This window comes from Camelus dromedarius, chromosome 11 (assembly GCF_036321535.1).
Source record: "Camelus dromedarius isolate mCamDro1 chromosome 11, mCamDro1.pat, whole genome shotgun sequence".
Lineage (NCBI taxonomy): Eukaryota > Metazoa > Chordata > Mammalia > Artiodactyla > Camelidae > Camelus > Camelus dromedarius.
The window spans coordinates 10,103,834-10,123,738 of NC_087446.1; the positions used below are offsets into that span (position 1 = coordinate 10,103,834).

The following is a 19,905-nucleotide window of genomic DNA, read 5'->3' on the forward strand; positions in this document are numbered from 1 at the left end:
GGAGGGGGCGGAAGAACCACCTGGCGACCGTGAAGAGGCCAGGTAACCTGTTTGCGAATCAGAGGCGTGAACCGCCTACACCCCGCCTACAGCTGCTCCGCAAGCGCGGCCTTACTGTAGAAGTGAATCTGCTGGAGCAAGACACAAAGCACAGTAACACTGGTTACTGCATGGGGTGGGGGGAGGACAGGGCAGGGCAGGGCAAGGCAGGGCAAGGCAAGGTTGGGAGGTAGATTTTCATCGTAAAACCTTTTATGCCTAAACTGTGAAGCTTGGGAGCCTATTAAAACATATATACATATGCATATGTATAATTGAAATTTTATATTTAATTTTTATTTGAAATATATATTTTAAAAATTTGTTTTAATAGGCTCCCATGGTGGGTGTGAACATAGGTGTTCCACATATGTGTATGTAAGATAGAAATTGATATAGATAATAGGTAGATGGATAGCTCTTAAGACACTATCAGAAATTTATAAACTCCTAACTTCTTAACCTGGCATTCAAAGCCCTCTGCAACCCACCCTAGCCACCTTCCCACCTGCCTATTGACCCTGAACCCAAAGCTACAGCCCATGGATTATTGTATGGGCCCATTCCCACCTTTCTGACCCTGCATCTTTGCCCTTGCCTTTCCCTCCCTCCACATGGGATGCTCTCTCTCCTTTCAGCTCCATCTTTGCAGTTCCAGCCAGCTTCAGGGATCACTGAGAGGCCTCCTCCTCCTTGACCCACAGTCAGAATTGATCTCTGCCTCCTCTGTGCTTCCAGGGCACTTGATTTGTACTTGTCTGAATGTACCTGTCAGAATGTCCACCAGAACAGACCCCGATGATCCTCATTGGATCATCAGCCCAGCTCCGCAGCCTGGGCCCAGTGCTGTTGACCGAATCAATGAACAGGTGTTGAGCACGCTGTGCCAGCTACTGCTCTAAGCAGTGGGGATAGAGCAGAGAGCCAACCTCTACGTTCCTGCTCTCCTGAAGTTTACATTTACTGAAGACGAAGATTTAATGGATATATTTGATAAACTGCAAAATGATCATCATACGGAGCTGAAGATTTTTTTCCTGTGATGAGAACGTTTACGATTTATTCTCTTAGCAACTTTCAAATATACAATACGGTATTATTAACTATAGTTGTCTACTATATAGCTAACTATTATTCACTATAGCTGTGCAGGTCTTATTTTTTACTAAAATTCTGTGCTTTGGAAAACTGAGTTCTGAGGCTATAAAAATTGGAGCCAACTGATTTCCTTTGATCACTATGGAGTGTTACGAGGCACATTGCCTCTAAATATTTCTTCTTTATATATCGTATCTGATACGCCCAACCCTATCCAGTTTCACAGAAATAGTGATAATAATAAAAATACTTAACTTTGGGGAAAAAACAGTTAGTGGATAAATCAACATAGTGCGTAATTTGTCAGGTCATAACACACACGTGAATAAGCCTGAGCAGCAGAAAGGGGCAGCCCTAGAGAGGGGTGTTGGCTCTCATTCAGATTTTAGGGGTTTAGGGATGGCTGTATGGAGGTGATATTTTAGCAGTGATCTGAATGAAGTAGGGCACTATGCAATGTCAGGTGTGTTCCGGTCTGAGAGAGAGGGAATGGCCTTGTGTCCAGACACTGCCCGGCAAATGGACACTGAATTAAACCGGACAATGGAGAGAGGGAAAGAAGATGGAGAGAGTTGGGCCAGCTTCTTATATCCTCCAGGAGTGGCAAACCTGGCCTCTACCCAGGTGACTGAGCTGTAACCAGTAGCACAAGCTTTGGAAGCCACACCCAATGAGTTAAGCTTCTCTGGAAATGTGGCATGGAATTGCCAGAAAGAGAGCCTGATTCTGACTTTCATCTTGTTTTTGACTCTTGACTGTGGGATCAGAGCCACCATTTCTTGATCCCTAACTGTGAACTAGGTCCTGGGTTCAACTATTTACAAACCTTACCTCACATGCTACTCATGACAGCATTTTGAGGTGTGCCTGGTGGCCTCCAGGACTTCAGTGACTTACCAAAATCTACAGACTCCATAGAATTCCATTAGTGTGCCATGAAGTCAATGTTATGACTAGAATTTTAAAAAATGAAATAGATTAGAAGGTATCAGAGTACTGGGGGGACATGTGTTTCATTTTTATGAGAGTATTTGTATTATAAAATGTATTTCTTACAGTGGGTTGAGGGTAAAACCCAAAAACTCTAAAAATGCTGTTTTTTGGACACTGCCTTGGGTAAAACGCCTGTGGTAGCATCTGGCCTGTAGCGATCTGCCACATGCAGGGTTGCTATTGGAATGTAATGAGTCCAGCAGCACACCTGGAGTTGTTCAGTGACCCCAGGCCCTCAGACCTCCATGCTGGACCGATGCTATTAACAAGACTGCTGGATACGTAGTTCTTGTTACTGTGACAATGACGAGATCTTGAGGAGGGTCCTAGAAGACCGTCTCCAGCCTGGATCCCTCTGCCAGGTGACTCTCAGGCCAGCCTCTACCTACCATCTCCCTCTCCAGACTAAAAAGCAGTAGAAGTGAAAAACCTACGTTCACCTGGATGTTTATAGCAGCTTTATCCATAATTGCCAACACTTGGAAGCAACCAAGATATCCTTCTGTAGATGAATAGATAAATCAACTGCAAAACCTCCAGACGATGGAATATTATTTCTGAAAAGAAATGAGCTATCAAGCTCTGAAAAGACATGGAGGAACTTTAAATGCATTATTACCAAGTGAAAGAAGCCAATCTGAAAAGGATTTGGGGAAAGTTCGAGGAGGGAGGGATGAATAGCTGGAGCTCAGAGGGTTTTTAGGGCAGTGAAAACACTGTATGATACTATAATGATGGATACATGTCATTATGTATTTGTCCAAACCCACAGAATATATAACACCAAGAGTGAACCCCAGTGTAAACTATGGATTTGGGGTGATTATGATGTATCAATGTAGGTTCGTCAATTATAACAAATGTACCGCTAGAAAGGGTTCTAGTCACCAATCCCGTGTGTGTGTGTGTGTGTGTGTGTGTGTGTGTCTCCGTGTCTCCCCACACTTACAAGCACTGCTCTGCATACCAGCTGGATGCCCTATAATTCAACTCAATTCTCACACTACCTACCTGGAGATAGTGTCCAATCCCACAGGTTAAGGGCTCAGTCTTACAAGACTAGCCTCTTCACCCACTTTAGACACCAGCCCCAACTCCAGGTTGTCACCTGTGCTTCTGACCAACTAGCTATAAATGGGAGGTTCCAATGACCCCCTCCTTGGGTTCAGTTAGTTTGCTAGAGTGGCTCCCAGAACTCCGGAAAGCTGTTCAGTCACTAGATCACTGGTTTATTATAAAAGGATATAATTCAGGAACAACCAGATGGCAGAGGTGCCCAGGGCAGGATATGGGTTCCCTGGGTGCATAACTTCCATACTTTCTCTGAACATGTCACCCTCCATGAGTTTCCCAACAGCTCTCTGAACCCTGTCGTTTGGAGTTTTACAGAGGCTTCATTACAAACCCATGCTTGATTAACTCATTGGTCACTGGTAGACTGATTCAACCTCCAGTCCCTCTCTTCTTCCCAGCGATCGGGGAGCTAGGACAGAAAGTTCCAATCCTCTAATCACAAGGTGGGCTCCAGTGACAACCAGTCCCCATCCTTAGGTGGGGTCCAAAAGTCATGACAAAAGACACATTTGTTGGCCTCTTCACTTGGGAAATTCTAAGTGTTTTAAGAGCTGTGAGCCAGGAACCGTGGATGAAAGCCAAATATATATGAGAAGTATCTTTTGGTTATCTGAATGACCAAATAAGTATTTCTTATAAGTCGCCAGGTCCAACCACTCTGTTGGGGGACTTTGATAATGGGGAGGCTATACATACGTGGGGGCAAAGTGTATGTGGGAAATAGCTGTACCTTCCCCTCAGTTTTTCCATGAACTTGGTGATGCTCTAAAAAATAAAGTCTTAATAAAAAAAAAAAAAAAAAAGGCAGTAGAAGGGTTGCTAAAAATGGGGACCCTAAAGTCAGATGTCCTGGGCTTGAAGCCCGGTTCCACCACTATTAGCTCTGTGATATTGGTCAAGTCACTCAACCTGTCTGTGTTTCAATAGCCTCGTTTGTAACGTGGAGAATCTAGAGAGACCTACCTCATAGGGCTGTTGTGGGGCTCACAGGCGGGACTGTAAGGAAATGTTCTCAGAAAAAGCCTGGTGCATGTAAACATCAGTGGTTACTGCCCTTCTAAAGGCCACGCGGAGCTGCTGAGGGAGGGGCTCTAAGCAGAGGGGGAATTTCCAGCTCCCTGGAGATCACCTCAAACCCAGACACTGGCATTTACTGGAGGACTGTTTACCTATCCCCTGCACTGGTGCTTCTAGTAGTTGGAAACCTTTGCCCTCTGTTTACCAGGAGGCACGAAGCTGGGAGTCTCCGCCTCCCCCGTTTGCTGGCACCTTCCTTTCTTGCCTAAGAACTTTATGGTTTTGTCTCCACTTCCTTTGGTTAAATGTCTCTGAGGTGAAGGGGCTTCTCTTGGGCAAGAGTAATGCTTCCTCAGTCCCTCTTCCCTTTCTTCCAGGGTCTTTGATCATCTGCTGGGTGTCTCAGCATAGCATCGAACATTTTCTTATCTCCAGAATCTCAGGAGTCACTGTCTCCACTTTGGCCAAGAGAACCATGTCTACACTTAGGCCGCATCTGTAAAGCACTTTCCCACAAATTTTTATCAGATGAGCCTCCTCAAAACAGTCTTGTGAGATAGACGGGGCATGGCAGCACTGAGGCCCAGAATAGTCAAGTGACTAACTGAAGATCACACAGCGAGGAGGTGGCAGAGCTGGAACCCATCCAGTCCTCTTTTCTACATAACAATAAGATACCATAATCTACGTGTGCGGCACCTGTGGTGTGCCAGGCACTGGCCCAGGTTTTTACCTACATAATCTCATTTAATTTGCATCAGTGCTTCTCAAACTTTGCTGGATCCGAATTCCCTGAGTGTGATGTTAAGATGAAGATTCTGACTCAGCAGATCAGGGGTGGGGCCCGAGATTCTGCATTTCAAACAAGCTCCCAGGGCATACTGAAACTGTTGGGTTCGGCAGACTTAGAATTTGAAAAGCCAGGGTCCTCTCAGTGTCCTCTGAGCTGGGGTTCATCCCCCTCATTCTCTCAGGTAAGCAAATGTTGGTTCCGGGTGGTTGAGAAACTGCTCTAGGCCAACCAGCTAGGAGGTGGTGGAGCTGAGATTCAAACCCAGGTGTTTGCGTGCCAGATCCGGGGGGCCTGCCTTGATATCCCAGCTGCTTCACAACGGGGGTCAGGTGGCCTTGGCTCCAAATGGCTGAAATCCTGTAACGTCACCTGCCTCTGTCACCACCCAGCTGGGCTGGGCAGCTAAGATGGCTTCTCCACCTTGGAATGGACTTCACCCCACGTGGCCTGACCTCCCAGCAAGGGATCCATTATGACTGTAAAGTCCCTTGCCACACAGAAGTACCATGAGACTGTATGTTAAGAATGCACTCTTGCAGGGAAAAGAGGCTAAGGGACACTCCCACACGGAGTCAAACATGCCATGCTTGGCTGCGGGGGCCATGCTCCATCACCAGGGTGCCTTCAAATACCTGTCTCCGAGGCAGAGGTCACTTCATTTTTATTTATTTTTATTCTTTTTTAAATAACAGCTTTATTGATATAAAATTCACCCTTTAATTGCTTTATTTGGGGGGGTAATTAGGTTTATTTATTTATTTAATTTTTAATGGAGGTACTGGGGGTTGAACCCAGGACCTTGTGCATGCTAAGCATGCGCTCTCCCACTGAGCTATCCCCCCCCCCCCCAATTAAAGCATACAACTCAGTGGTTTTTAGTGTAGTCACAGAGTTGTGCAACCATCACCACTATCTAATTCCAGAACATTTCCATCATCCCCTAAAAGAAACCCCATACCCACTAGCAGCCACTCCCTTTTCCCCTCTCCCCTCAGCCCCCCAGGCAACCACCCATCTGCTTTCTGACTCCATAGATTTGCCTATTCTGGGTATTTCATGTGAATGGAATCATACAATATGTGACCTTTCGAGTCTGGCTTCCTTCACTGAGCATCGTGTTTCCAAGGTTCATCCATGTTGTAACCTGTATCAGAGCTCCGTTCCTTTCTCTTGTCCAACAGCACCCATTGTGCGGAACGCCACATTTTGTTGAGAGATTTATCAGCTCATGGACATCTGAGTTGTTTCCCTTTTTTTGGCTATCATCAGTAATGCTGCTATGAACATCGATGGACATCCGTGTGTAGGTTTTTGTGCGAATGTATTTTGTTTCTCTTAGGTATAAACCTAGGAGTGGAATTTCTAGGTCGGAGGGTAACTCTCTGTTCCATCCTTTGAGGAACTGCCGCACTGTTTTCCAAACTAGCTGCCCCATTTTACAATTTCACCGGTGATGAGGCATCAGGGTTCTAGTTTCTCCCATACTTGGATTTCTTCATTTCCTTTTAAAGCTTCTCAATGGAAACTGAGACTTCCCTTTAAGCAATGCAGCGTGGAATAAACATACAGCAACTGTGCTGTGCAGAAGCCAGCTTGCCCTTGGAAACTAGCAGGCCTGGCCTTGAGCGCTGGTCCTCCCACTATGCTGTGTGTTTTTGGTTGTGGCTTAACCTCTCTGAGCTGGTCTTTCTTGAGACCTGAAGTGAGATCTAATAATTGAGATCACAGGCGAGGAGCATTTGAGAAACTTTGAGCAACCTTGCCCTTTTTTTTTTTTTTTTAAATCATCCACTCCCAAAGGCCTGATCTAAATTCACACTTTCCCTAAGAGGGGCCCACTGATGGTAAAAAGCATCTAAATTTAAATCCCCACTTTGTCTCTTACTGTCTATGAGTCTTTGGCCTTGTAAACTTTACCTTTCCGAGTCTCTGATTCTTCTTCTGTGAGAAGATTAAACACCACACCCCAGGGTTGTTGCCTGGATAAAATGTCTTACAGTGAGCGTGCAATTGATGAGAGGCGTTATTATTAAAACACGGAAGACCCATTCATCCCACCAGCACTGGCCCAGATCCTCTTAAGTTTCAGTTGCTGTGATACTAAGATGATTAAGACCCTTCATGTCTGTGCTCACAGGTTTTGGGGAGCAGCCAGATAAAGAACTGTGTGACAGTGTGACAAGTACTAAAAAGAGGCGTGTTTGAAGTTCTTTATGGCTGGAGAGGAAGGAGCACGGTAAGCAGAAGGAAGCAGCCACCTGAAGGTCTGAGAGGCCCCTTTCTACAGGGTAGACAGCGAGGTCACGTACTCCCGGATCATGGTCCCCTCCTGACTACCACATCCCCCACCCACATCCAGGATCCAGAAGTGGCCTCTCTACACTGAGGCTGGAAGGAGGGCAGACCTTTGGCTTATAACTCTAGATCAGATAAAGGCTTAACACCCTCCCTGAGCATACATCCAAACCTCTGTGTACCCAAGGGCACAGTGGATGCCTTGAAGAGCGCCTTTATAGAGGGAAAGAGAAACGTGACATAAAGTGGGTTGTAGGGGGTGGCAGAATGGGGCAGAGAAAAGGGCTTCGAGTTATAGCTCTGCCACTTAGTAGCCTGTGATCTCTGGCAAGTCACAACTGCTCATTCTAGCCTCAGTTTACTCACCTGCAATATGGAAATAAACACAAGCTTCCTTAAATGATAAGTGTTAAGATGAAGTGAGGCGGCATAAAAATCCTGTTGCAGAAGCTCAGTGCTATAAACCTGCATGAAACCTGCATTGTCGTCTGATGAGTGAATGAACAAAACGTGGTACATCTGTCCAGTGGACTATCATTCAGCGACAGAACGAATGAAGTGAGGATACATGTTACAGCATAAATGAACCTTGAACACTCGTGATAAGTGAAAGAAGCCAGACACAAAGGACCACACATTGTATGATTGATTCCATCTATATGAAATGTCCCGAATAGGCACATCTCTAGAGACAGACAGTAGATTTGTGGTTGCCGAGGGCAGGGGGAGGAGGTTGGGAGACATAGGGAGTGGCTGCTAGTAGATAAGGGGCTCCTTTGGAGTGGTGAAAATGTTCCGGAATTAAACAGCGGTGAGGATTGCACAACCCTGTGATTGTACTTAGAACCACTGAATTGTACACCTTAAATGGGTGAAAGGTATGTGAATTATATCCCACGAAAGCTCTTAAGAAAAACAGAAGCATGGTTATTTATTTATTGTCCAGCACCCATCTCTGGAAAGACACCAGGGGACAAGCACAGATGAATAACTGTATTATCTAGCGTTGGTGTCTTGCTTTCACATCTCTTCGTATTTTAATTTTTATTAGCTTATTTATTTGTTCATTCACTCCACAAACATTTCACCGTGCCAGATCCTGGGTGTACACGCACAAACGAAGCATTGATCTGCGCATAGGAAGCTCCTGGCTCCTTGTTTGGAGGCGGCCAGAGGGTGCTATGATAGAAATGAGCCCAGGATGCTATGGGAGCAGAGAGGAGGACCTCTGTACCAGGTGGGAGCATCTGAGAGGCCTCCTGAAGGAGTCACCACCCTCAAAGCTGCAAGAGGAAGGGAGGAAGTGTGGATTTTTTTTTTAAGGGGAACACACAAACGTGGTCCCCCACTACCACAAATCATGCAGTCAAGTTTCCCACATTGGGGGACATCGCAGGGGTCAGCACGTCCGGAGTACAATGGGTAAGCCTCGCCCCGGGAAAACCACCTTTGTGATCATGGTGTCTCCCCTGCCAGGTAAGTTTTTTTTTCTTTGCCCACCACAGCATTTTATTTTTAACTTTTTCTTTTTTCATTTAGTTTTTTTGGGGGCGGGGAGGTAATTAGGCTTATTTATTTATTTTTAGAGGCAGTACTGGGGATTGAGCCCAGGACTTTGTGCATGCTAAGCATGCACTCTACCACTTGAACTATACCCTCACTGCTAAGTGTGGCTCTTTGAGTGACGGCATGGAGACTAGGGTGGGCTCGGGGCCGAAAATGTAAATGAGCACTTGGGAGCCAGTGCACCAGATTCACGGAACGATGTTTGTTGAGTGCATGCTAAGAGAGGGGCCCTGAGTGCCATTCCAGGGAAGAAGAAGGCATGGCCTGTGCTCAGTAATCATTTGCCGAATGTGTAACAAATGTGTAAAATAGAGGTGCTCAGGATCCGCCGCCTGAGATATTGATTTAATGAGAATCTCCCCAGGGTTTCCGAGGTCCGATGGAGTGGAAACTCCTCAGCAGGACCACAGGACACCTTCTGATTAGTCCAGCATTTGCCCCACTTTAAGAGGATGCAAACTCCCTAGGGGGCTTGTTAGCATGCAGATTGGAGTCCGTGGTCTGCGCTGGGTCCTGAGACTTATAACAAGCTCCCAGGTGAGGCTGGTGCTGCCAGGCTGCCCGTCCAAGGACCTCAGTTTCTGCGGCAGGTCCTTGCCCCTTCCTACCCCTCCTGCCTCCTTGACCCTTCCCACCCAGACACTGAGCTGCTCAGAGTCCTGCACAGTATGTATCTCCTCTCCACTGGGCCTCGGGTCCAGGTTTCCTGCCCAGAATGACCTTCTCCTCCCCTTTCACCGAGACGCCCCCCTTCTGCCCTGACAGCACCCCTGCAGTGCTTACCCTTCACCGCACTTACGCACTTACCGGGCTATTCTGTTAGCACCAGAGCATCTTCGGGGCAGAGATTGCAAGTGGTCCATCACCAGACCTCACACCTGGCACAGGGTCTGGAAGATGATATACCCTCCAGAAATACGTGGGGAATAAAAATGAACCTCCTAGAGGAAGTAATAAAGGAAGACGCAGGATCAGTATCATAATAGCAAACACCCTTTGGCACTTACTCTGTGCTGACGCTTGTCGGTGTTTGACACATACGATGTCGTTGCATCCTCACAACAACCGAAGTTTCTAAAGGACTGTCATCACCTCCCTTTTACAAAAGAGGACACTGAGGCACAGACAGTTTCTGTAGGTGGCAGAGTCTGGATTGTGACCCAGGCGGAAGGAGAGAAATGTCGGCAGAGGATGCCACAGGTCAGAGGGAGGGGAATGGTCCTGAGGGGGGGTCGGGGTCTTGCTGGATGAGTCGGGGTCAGTGGGCAGAATGGTCACAGAAGGTACGAAAGCAGTGGTGTGACAGTGGCCAGTTCGTAGAGTGGGCAGATTCAGAGCACAGTGAGCTGCTGCTGCTTGGGGGGTAGATCCCCGCAGAGGATCAAGGGGTGACAGGCCTTATCAGGAGGCTGGAGATAATTGCATGAAGCCCAGGAGATCCACCTAGGAGTCTGGGCTTCACAAGGAAAGCACTGCAAAGGTTTTTGGCCAGAGAAGGGCAGGATGTAGTCTCAGCTCATTGAGGGTCTGGGCTGAGTCTACCGAGATGATGCAGCCAATTGAGAGGTTTTGGATTTTGTGCAGTGAGCGTACCTAGGTTCAATTCTCAGCCTCACTACCTATATTAGCTGAACGACCTTGATCAAGCTACTTAACATTCTGTGCCCCAGTTATCTCCTCTGTAAAATGAGGGGAAAAAAGTCATGACGACTGGGCTGTTGAGAGTACTGAACTGACAATAACCACAGTGTTGTCACTCGGCCCTGAGGGAGCTAGTATAATCTTGGGCAAATGACTCGACTCCCCTGAGCCTCAGATTCCTCATCTGGAAGATGTGGGAGATTAATAGTAGCCACATCAATAGACTGAGATGAGGATGGAATGAGGCAATGTATGTGCCAAGTGCTCAGCTCCATGCCTGGCACAGAGTAAGGGTTCAGTAAGTCTGTGCTGAGCTGATACGCATAGCTGGGCTTCAGGACCTCGGTCTCAGGATGCAGAAAATACCAGTGGAAGTCAGGGAGGGTCCTGCTGGGAAGCTCGGGTCAAGGTCTGGAGGAGAGGAGGCAGGGCCAAGGGCCAGAGACCAATGAGATGCCAGGGAGAAGGAAAGGGAGACTGGGTAAGGTGGTGGTGAGGGGAGTGAGGGACAAGAAAGGACAAGGGCATGGGGGAGGCCTCTGGGTTTGAGTCTGGTTGGCCTGAAGAGGCTGGCAACGTGAGCAGAGCTGGGAGTCAGGTGTGCAGACAGGTTTGGCAAGAACCACATCGTTAGACAACTGAACAATAGGGGAAACAGACCAAGAATCTTGGGTAATAAAACTGGAAGTGATCTCGATGTTTTTCTTCACGCTTTAAAACATTTTCTAACTTTAAAAAAATGGGGATGAGGTGGGCAGGGCATAGCTCAGTGGTAGAGTGCCTACTTAGCATACAGAAGGTCTTGGGTTCAACACCCAGTACCTCCAAATAAATAAATAAACCTAATTACCTCCCTCCCCCCAAAAGAAAGGAAAAATAAAATTTTAAAAAATGAGGATGTATTATTTTATATTTATATGTTAATTTTGGCATTTTTTAAAACTTTTATTGAAGTAAAGTTGATGGACAATGAAACTGTTCAGGTGTTTCATGACTCAGCTATACATACACAAATAAATATTCTTTTTCAGATTCTTTCCCATTATAGATTACTACAAAATATTGAATATATTTCCCTGAAATTTAGGATGTATTTTTATATTTGATTTATTTAAATAGATAATACATTATACAAGTCTAAATTTAAGAGCTATAAAGGTTTTTCTCAGTGAAATTTCTCCCACCCCTATTTCCCAGACACCCAGTTCTTCTAAGAACAGTCGGTGTTACTTCTTATATATCCTTCCCAAGATTTCCTATATTTAGTCTAGGATGTATTATTTTTAGCATAAAAAATTGTGTGGATTAAAAAAAAAGACTGAAGGCCACATACAACAAAAGGAAAAATAGGCAAATTGGATTTCATGGAAAAAAACCTTTTATGCATCAGAAAACACTATCAGCAGAGTAAAAAGGCAACACAGAGATTAGGAGGAAATACTTGCAAATCATGTATCTGATAAGGGATTAATATCCAGAATATACAGAGAACTCCTACAACTCATCAACAAAAAAACCCCAAACAATTTGATCCCAAAATGGGCAAAGGACTTGAATAGACATTTCTCCAAAAAGATAGACAAATGGCCAATAAGCACATGAAAAGATGCTCAACCTCACTAACCATCAGGGAAATGCAAATCAAAACCACAAGGAAATACCATTTTATACCCATTAAAATGGCTATTATCAAAAGCAAAAACCTTTCATCTGTTTTCCTGTTGCATAATCTTCTTTGATGACAATACTTTTTTTTTTAATTACAGAAAATAACAAGTAGAAGAGAGGATGTGAACAAATTGGAATCCTTGTGCATCGTTGGTGTGAAGGTAAAATGTATAGACGTTATGAAAAACAATTTAGTCTTCCTAAAAAATTAAAAACAGTATAGCCATATGATCCAGCAACTCTTCCTCTGAGCACTCATCCAAAAGAATTGAAAAGAGAAGAGATTTGTGCATCCATGTTCATAGCAATATTAGTCACAATAGCTAAAATGTGGAAGCAAACCAAATATCCATCAGTGGATGAATGGATAAGCAAAATGTGGTCTGTGCATACAGTAGAATATTATTCAACATTAAAAAAAGAAGGAAATTCTGACACGTGGTACAACATGGATGAAAGTTGAGGACATTATGCCAGGTGAAATAAGCGAGTCACACAAAGACAAATACTGCGTGGTCCCACTTACATAAGTGATGGACCTAGAGTAGACAAACTCGTAGAGACAGGAAGTGGAATCATGGTTTTCCAGGAGGTGGGGTGGAGCAGGATAGGAGGATGGGGAGTTATTGTTCGGTGGGTACAGAGTTTCAGTTTTGCAAGATGGAAAGAATTTTGGAGACGGATAGCAGTGATGGTTGTACAATAGAAATGTCCTTAATGCTGCTGAACCATACACTTAAACATGATTTAAGATGGTGAATTTTATGTCATGTACGTATTCTACCACAATAAAAACAAACTGGGAAGAAAAAAAAGGCTGACCATCAGGAAGAGGCTGGGGTTGGAGAGATGGATTTGAAAGTCCATGGGTATCATATTTGAAAGTGAAGGAGTGGGTTAAAAGCTCAGGAAAGAGGGTACAGATTTAGGAGGGAGAAGAAGAGGGCTGAAAACAGCAGGCACTGGGATGTAGTCTGTGGCATGTGGGCTCTGAAGCTCCACCGACATGGGCTGAACTCTGGCCCCACCATTAGTAGCTGTGTGAACTTGGCAAGTCACTTAATTTCTCTGAGCCTCCACTTCCTCATCTGTAAAATGGGGATAATATTCATATCTAACCTTACGGTGTCATTGTGAGGCTTAAATGAGATGATGTTTAAACAAAGCACTTAGCAAAGTGCCTGCCACATGGTGAATCACTCAATAAATATGAGCCTCTGGTAGAGATGCTATTAAAAATGGTTAACAACAGATATAAGACTGGTACCAAACAATTGGAAGAAACACTGCCTTCAGCAAACAGATGTAGCCCAAACCTGGGCATTCCAGTGGAGCGTCCACCCTGGGCTAGGGACCAATCATGGAAGGGAGGACAGGAAAGGCAACCAGTCCCTCTGGGAAGTTTCTGGGAAGTCTGTGTTGGGAGGAGGGGATGTTGAGCAATTTCAAATGCTGTCTAGGAAGGCAAGACCCGAGTGAGGCATTCAGCCTGTGGACCGCCGAGGAGCAGTTTCAGGGAAAGGGAGGGGCCCAAGGTGAGGTAGCTGGGGCCTGATGCAGATGCTGTGAATTAAGGCTCACTTTTTGGAGAAATTGGCTGATGAGTGGGAGGGGAGAACGAGGAATGTACCTACCGTGAGAGTATCAGAGTGTTTTCACTGCCCTAAAAATCCTCTGTGCTCTGTCTTTTTGGCCCTCCCTCTCCCCACAACCCCCTGACAGCCACTAATCTTTTTACTTTCTTCATAGTTTTGCCTTTACCAGAATGTCATATAGCTGGAATCACATAGTATGCAGTCTTTTTCATATTGGTATCTTTCACTCAGTAATACCTGTTTAAGCTTCCTCCATGTCTTTTCATGGCCCAAGAGTTTATTTATTCGTAGCACTAATGCTTCACTGTCTGGGTGGACAACAGTTTATGTATCCATTCACCTACAGAAGGACATCTTGGTTGTTTTCACATTTTGCAATTATGAATAATGCTGCAGTAGACATCTTGTGTGCAGGTTTTTGGGTGTACGTAAGTTTTCAGCTCCTTTGTATAAATATCCAGGAGCACAAGTGCTGGGCCGTATGGTGAGAGTATGTTTAGTTTTGTCAGAAACCACCACGTCGTCCTCCAAAGTGGCTTTGCATACCCATCAGCAATCAACAAGAGTCCCAGTTGCTCCACACCCTCACCAGCATTTGGTGTTGTCCGTGTTCTGGATTTTTGGGCCATTCTAATAGGTGTATAGTGGTGGCTTATTATTGTTTTAATTTGCATTTCTCTGATGCCATATGATGTGGAGCACCTTTCCATATGCTTATTAGCCCTCTGTATATCTTCTCCTGTGCAGGTCTTTGTCTTGCTTTATAATCATGTTGTTTGTCTTCTTATTGTTGAGTTTTAAGAGTTCTTTGTATGCTTTGGATAAAGCTTTTTCCGGTTTGTTTTTAAGACAGAGAAATCCCCAAGTATGTTTATAAGCAGATGAGCGGCCAAGAGGATGAAGAGAAAAATAGTTAGCAGAAACACAAAACTATGTATACAGTATGATTTAACTTTTATTTTTTATGTTATTTGTCACTTTTAATTTTATATAATTACCGAGTTAAGGAAAACTACAAGAATAGTACAAAGGACTCCCATATACCTTTTATCCATCCTTGCCCGTTGTTTACATTTTGCTCTAATTTATTTTGTGATTTTCCTTTTTTCTCGAAGTGTAATTTACCATCAGTACAGCACACGAATCTTAAGGGTACACGTCAGTGAATTTTACATGTGTAGACCCAGTGTAACCACCAACTAGATCAGGATTAGAACACTCCTGTACTCCTCGTTCCTCTCCCATTCACCAACTCTCTTCGAGGGGAACCTCCACTCCAGCTTCTCTTAGAGATTAATTTTATCTGTTTTGGGACTTCACAAAAATGGAATCATACAATATTTACTTTTCTTTTTGTAGCTAAACTCTTTCACTCAATGGGGTGTCTATGAGATTCATCCATTAAAAAAAAACACACACACACAACAGCTTAATTAAGATATAAATCATGTACCAAGATGTTCATCCCTTTAAACTAAACAATTCAGTGGGTTTTATTTAGTATAGTCACAGAGTTGGCCAACCACCCCTATTATCTGATTGCAGAAGATTCTCATTGTCTCAGAAAAAAACAAAACAAACCAAACCAAAAAACCCTTACACCCACTAGCAGTAAATTCCTATTCTTCCCTCCCCTCAGCCTCTGGCAACCACTAATCTGTTTTCTATCTCTATAGATATGCCTATTCTGGACATTTCATATGCATGACATTGTATACTGTGTGGTCTTCTGTGACTGGCTCCTTTCACTCAGCATAGTGTTCTCAAGGGTTATCTATGTTGTAACAGGTGTTAGTATTTCATTCCTTTTTATTGCCGAGTAATATGCCATTGTAGGAATATACCACATTTTGTTTACCCACTCATCAGTTCATGGATATTTGAGTCACTGTGTTTTTTAAACAGAACACTAATTCGGTGTTTTTTATTTCTGTATGGTGGTCCACTGTAAGAACAGACTCAATTTATCCATTGTACCATTGACAGGGTTTTCTCTTCCTAGTTTTTGGCTATGTGAAGCTGCTACGAACATTTCTGTAAGTGCCTTTGTCAGGCCTGAGCACTCATTTCTGCTGGGTATATACTTAAGAGCAGAATTGCTGATCATAGATTATACAAGTACATTCAACTTTAGTAGGTACAGCCAAACCCTTTCCCAAAGTGGTTGCAGAAACTTACATTCCCACAAGCAATTTATGAGCGTTTCAGTAGCTCTCCATCTTTGCAAACACTTGGTATCTTAACTTCAGCCATTCTAGTTGGGGATAGTGCTAGCTCATTGTGGTTTTAACTTGCCTTCTGTGATAACCAATGCTGTTTAGCACCTTTTCATTTGCTTACTAGCTAGTTATCCTTTTTTCTGTAGGACTCATTCAAGTCTACCCATTAAAAAAAATTGTGTTGTCTGTCTTTTTCTTAAATAGATGCTCTTGATAAATTCTGGATATACACCCTTCAATATATACATGTATTGTAAATATTTTCTCCCAGCCTGAGGTCTGATTTTTTCACTTTCTTAAATACATCTTTTTTTAAATTTCATTTTTTTATTGAAGTACAGTCAGTTACAATGTGTCAATTTCTGGTGTATAGCACAATGTCCCAGGCATACATATACATACATATATTAGTTTTCATATTCTTTTTAATTAAAGGTTTTAAATGTATCTTTTGATGAACAGAAGTTCTTAATTTTATGAAGTTCAACTTAACAATCTTTTCTTATGGTTTATACCTTTTGTGAAGTTCTTAATTTTAATGAAGTTCACCTTAATCTTTTCTTATGATTTATACTTTTTGTGTCTTAAGAAATTTTTGCTTCTTTCCAGGTCATGAAGACATCCTCCCCATGCTTTCTTCCAGAAGTTTTGTTGTTTAGTTTTCACACTTAGGTCTCGGATCCATTCTGAACTACTTCTCTCAACAGTGTAAGTGTAGGGATCAAGATTCATGTTCCCACATGTACATATGCAATTGACCTAGCATCATGTATTAAAAAGACCATCTTTTCTGCACTCATTTGCAGTGGTACCTTTGTAACAGATCAGATGACCATATATATGTGGATCTCTCAATTTGATTTTAAATACGTGTGTGTGTATAAAGATTTGAAAGCAGTAACAAGCTGTGTTAATGGTTGCTGTATTGTGGTGGTATGGTTGTGGGTAATTTTTGTTTTCTTTTGAGCATTTTCTCCATCAACCATAATACTATTTTAATACTCAGACAAAATCGATAAAGTATTTTTCTAAAACATTACAGGAGTAGACATTATCAAGGGTGCAGGTTCTGGGAGATAGAGGAAAGGTTAGGCTGGACAGCAAGCAGGAGGGCTTCCTCAGTCAGGGGAGCATCCAGGCTGGAGAGGAGAGAATTCAGAGCCTGGCTGACAGAGGCCTTCCATCTTCTTAGTGACCTCAGTTACCCGGAGAGGGTAGGGCTAGGAGGCGGGGAGTATGAGGAAAATGGACATGATCATTATCAATAATGCTCTGTTGTAAGTGCACACTCCTTAGCAGTTTATAAAACACCTACAGGCCCACTTCTCCAGTGTTCCTCCCAACAGTCCTACGGGCTGGGCAAGGCCCAGTGATTACATCCATTTTACAGATAAGAAGACAGATGCTCTCTGAGTCCTGTTCAAGCATCCATTAAGGACCATTTGATGCCAAGCCTTGTATTAGTTCAGGGTCCACAGAGACAAATAAGGCATACTTCCTATCTGCCCTCAGGCAGCTCCCAGCCTGGGCAGAGGGAACAGTAAGTCAATGGACGATGAAAATGCTGTGAGAGAGATAAACTCAAGATGATGTGACAGCACAAAGGAGGCACCTAACCAGACTAGACTGGAGAGTCATAGAAGTTTTGGAAGAGATGACATCAGCGTGAGTCTTCTCCTTACATGTTTGAAAAAATTCTGGAAGTGAGATACGTGTTTGAAATACAGATAAGCAAAAGAAAAAAAAAATCAGTCATAATCCTCTGCCAAGACATACCCTTTACTTATACTTTGATATAATGCCTTTTAAACCTCATTCTCTCTTTGATATATGCACACATGTACACACACACACCAGACACACATAACACACATATAAAGATTACACAAAAATAAATGAAATCCGCTATAATAGCATTCTATAATTTGCTCTTCTTCATTTATTATGTTTTAAATCAGCAAATAGAAATCTACATTTTTTAAATGACTTTCTAGGCATTGTTCAACCTATGGATGTATCAAAATTTATTCAATCTTTTATAGTGTACATTTATTTCTAACATTTAATAACTATAAATGATGTTGCAAAGAAGAACTTTTAAATCCATTTTGGTGCACTTTTCCAATTGTTACTTTATGATTAATTATCAGAGAAAACTGATCAATTTACTTTTCCACCTGTATCTCTAAACCTGGCTAACAGTGGATATCTTTATTTATTTATTTGTTTTAATTTGACAGGTGAAAAATGGCATCTCTTGTAGTTTTGTTTGCATTTCAGATGTCTAATTTTTTTTCATAATTACTGGCCATTTATATGTTTCTTTTTAAATAGCCTGTTCTTTATTTGCTCACTTTTATTTTAGAGTATTTGGGGGTTTTCTTACGGATGTAGAAGAGCTCTTTACATATTGTTGACAATAATTCTTTGTCACAGAATTGCAAAATCTTTTTTCTAGTTTCCTCTTGCCTTTAGATCATACTTTTTCTGAAATTCATTTGGAAGAGTAGTTTAGTCATGATAGGAAGAACATTTCAAAAGGAAAGAGTAATGAGAAATTTGCCTTCTTAGATATAAAATAAATCATAATGCTACTATCCTTAAAGTATTGTGTAAATAGTAAACAGAAACATCAATGGATAAAACTCAGAAACAGATCTAAGAACAAAAGAGTTTCATAGGTGATGAAGATGGTACCAAAAATCATTGAAAATGGTATGTAGAAAACTGGCTATTACAAAAACTGCATTAGATTTCTTCCTCACTCCAAAGTCAAAATAACTTCCAGATGGATTAAAAATGTAAAAAACTGTTTTAAAAATTAAAAAATTTTAAATCCTCTCGTTGTGATCGGTAACAACAAAAAATGAGCTTTGCCTACTTAAAAAATTCCAAGAAAATATTTTGTAACAAATATGTGAAAGGAAGTGTGCGAGTTAACCACGTGGAGGTAAGGAGGGGCTCAGAAGTGCACTCCAGGCAGAGCAAAGGTCTTAGGTTGAAAGACAGCAACGTGCCGGCTGTAAAGAGAGGATCAGAAATCAAACTCAGGGCGCCCACAACGGATCCGGGGCTGAGTTCATGTCCGCCCCTACAAGCCATCTTAATTATAAAATAGCACTTTTCCCATATATGGTCCTTAATATCTGTTCTGGTAGGATGACATGGGTCTGGGAAAACAGCTCGTGGGGCGGGGTGTCAGAATCCCGGACCTTCCCAGTTTGCTCCCGCCCAGCCTCACCCGGGACCAGTCAATGCACAAAAATCCCGGCCTGGAGCTCTCTGCGAGTTTCCTCCTCTGGTTGGATTCTCTCTGTGTCAATCCTCCTCCTGGAACCTGGCTGCTCGTTGGGCCCGCCCTAGGGGGCGGGGCTCCCGCCTAGGAAGCGCGGGGGAAGGTGGAGAGGGTGGAGGTGGGGGCAGATGGAGGCCACCCCTCTGGCCCCATGGACTCCGCCCACTACCTTCCCACAGGTCAAGATGTCGGTCCATCAAGACGAGAAGCGGGCTGGAGTGGGAGAGACAGCTGGGGGCGGGCCCATCTCTCCAGGCTCCGCCCCTCAGCCGGCGCTTGTCTCAGAATGGGCGGGCGCTGAGAGGGCGGGGCGGGAAGGCGGCGAGGAGCCGAGCAGGGTGCGGTGAGGCGCGCAGATCACCGCGGTTCCTGGGCAGGGCACCGAAGGCTGAGCGAGGCTGACCTGCTGCAGCTCCCGCCTCGCGCGCTCGCCCCACCCCGCCGTCGCCTGAGCGCTCGAGAAAGCCCTCTCAGGAGAAGCAGCGCCTGTTCCCCGGGGCAGATCCAGGTTCAGGTGAGCGAGCCCCACCGGCGTGTCCCGCCCCGGGCGGGCGGGGGCGGCGGCGACGGGACGTGCGGCGTCTGGGGCGAGCGGGCCGACGTGTGGTTCTC

The 19,905-nt window shown here is 44.0% G+C and overlaps 1 protein-coding gene, 1 long non-coding RNA gene and 1 other non-coding gene across 3 annotated transcripts in view; 2 read left to right on the forward strand and 1 right to left on the reverse strand.

The window, feature by feature from the left end:
- LOC135322463 (uncharacterized) lies at positions 1-17,042 on the forward strand. The gene is made up of 4 exons (XR_010383032.1): positions 1-42; positions 7,152-7,250; positions 12,283-12,345; positions 16,608-17,042. It is a non-coding gene; the product is annotated as an uncharacterized LOC135322463 (long non-coding RNA).
- Positions 8,630-8,793, reverse strand: LOC116156629 (U1 spliceosomal RNA). The gene has a single exon (XR_004140474.1). It is a non-coding gene; the product is annotated as a U1 spliceosomal RNA (small nuclear RNA).
- Positions 17,043-19,614: 2,572 nt separating the features above from the next.
- MYH9 (myosin heavy chain 9) overlaps positions 19,615-19,905 on the forward strand; it is an 86,220-nt gene continuing 85,929 nt past the window's right edge. The window contains exon 1 of the mRNA XM_064491489.1: positions 19,615-19,807. The gene's annotated coding sequence lies outside the window, so the exon portion shown is untranslated. The remainder of the gene's footprint in view (positions 19,808-19,905) is intronic.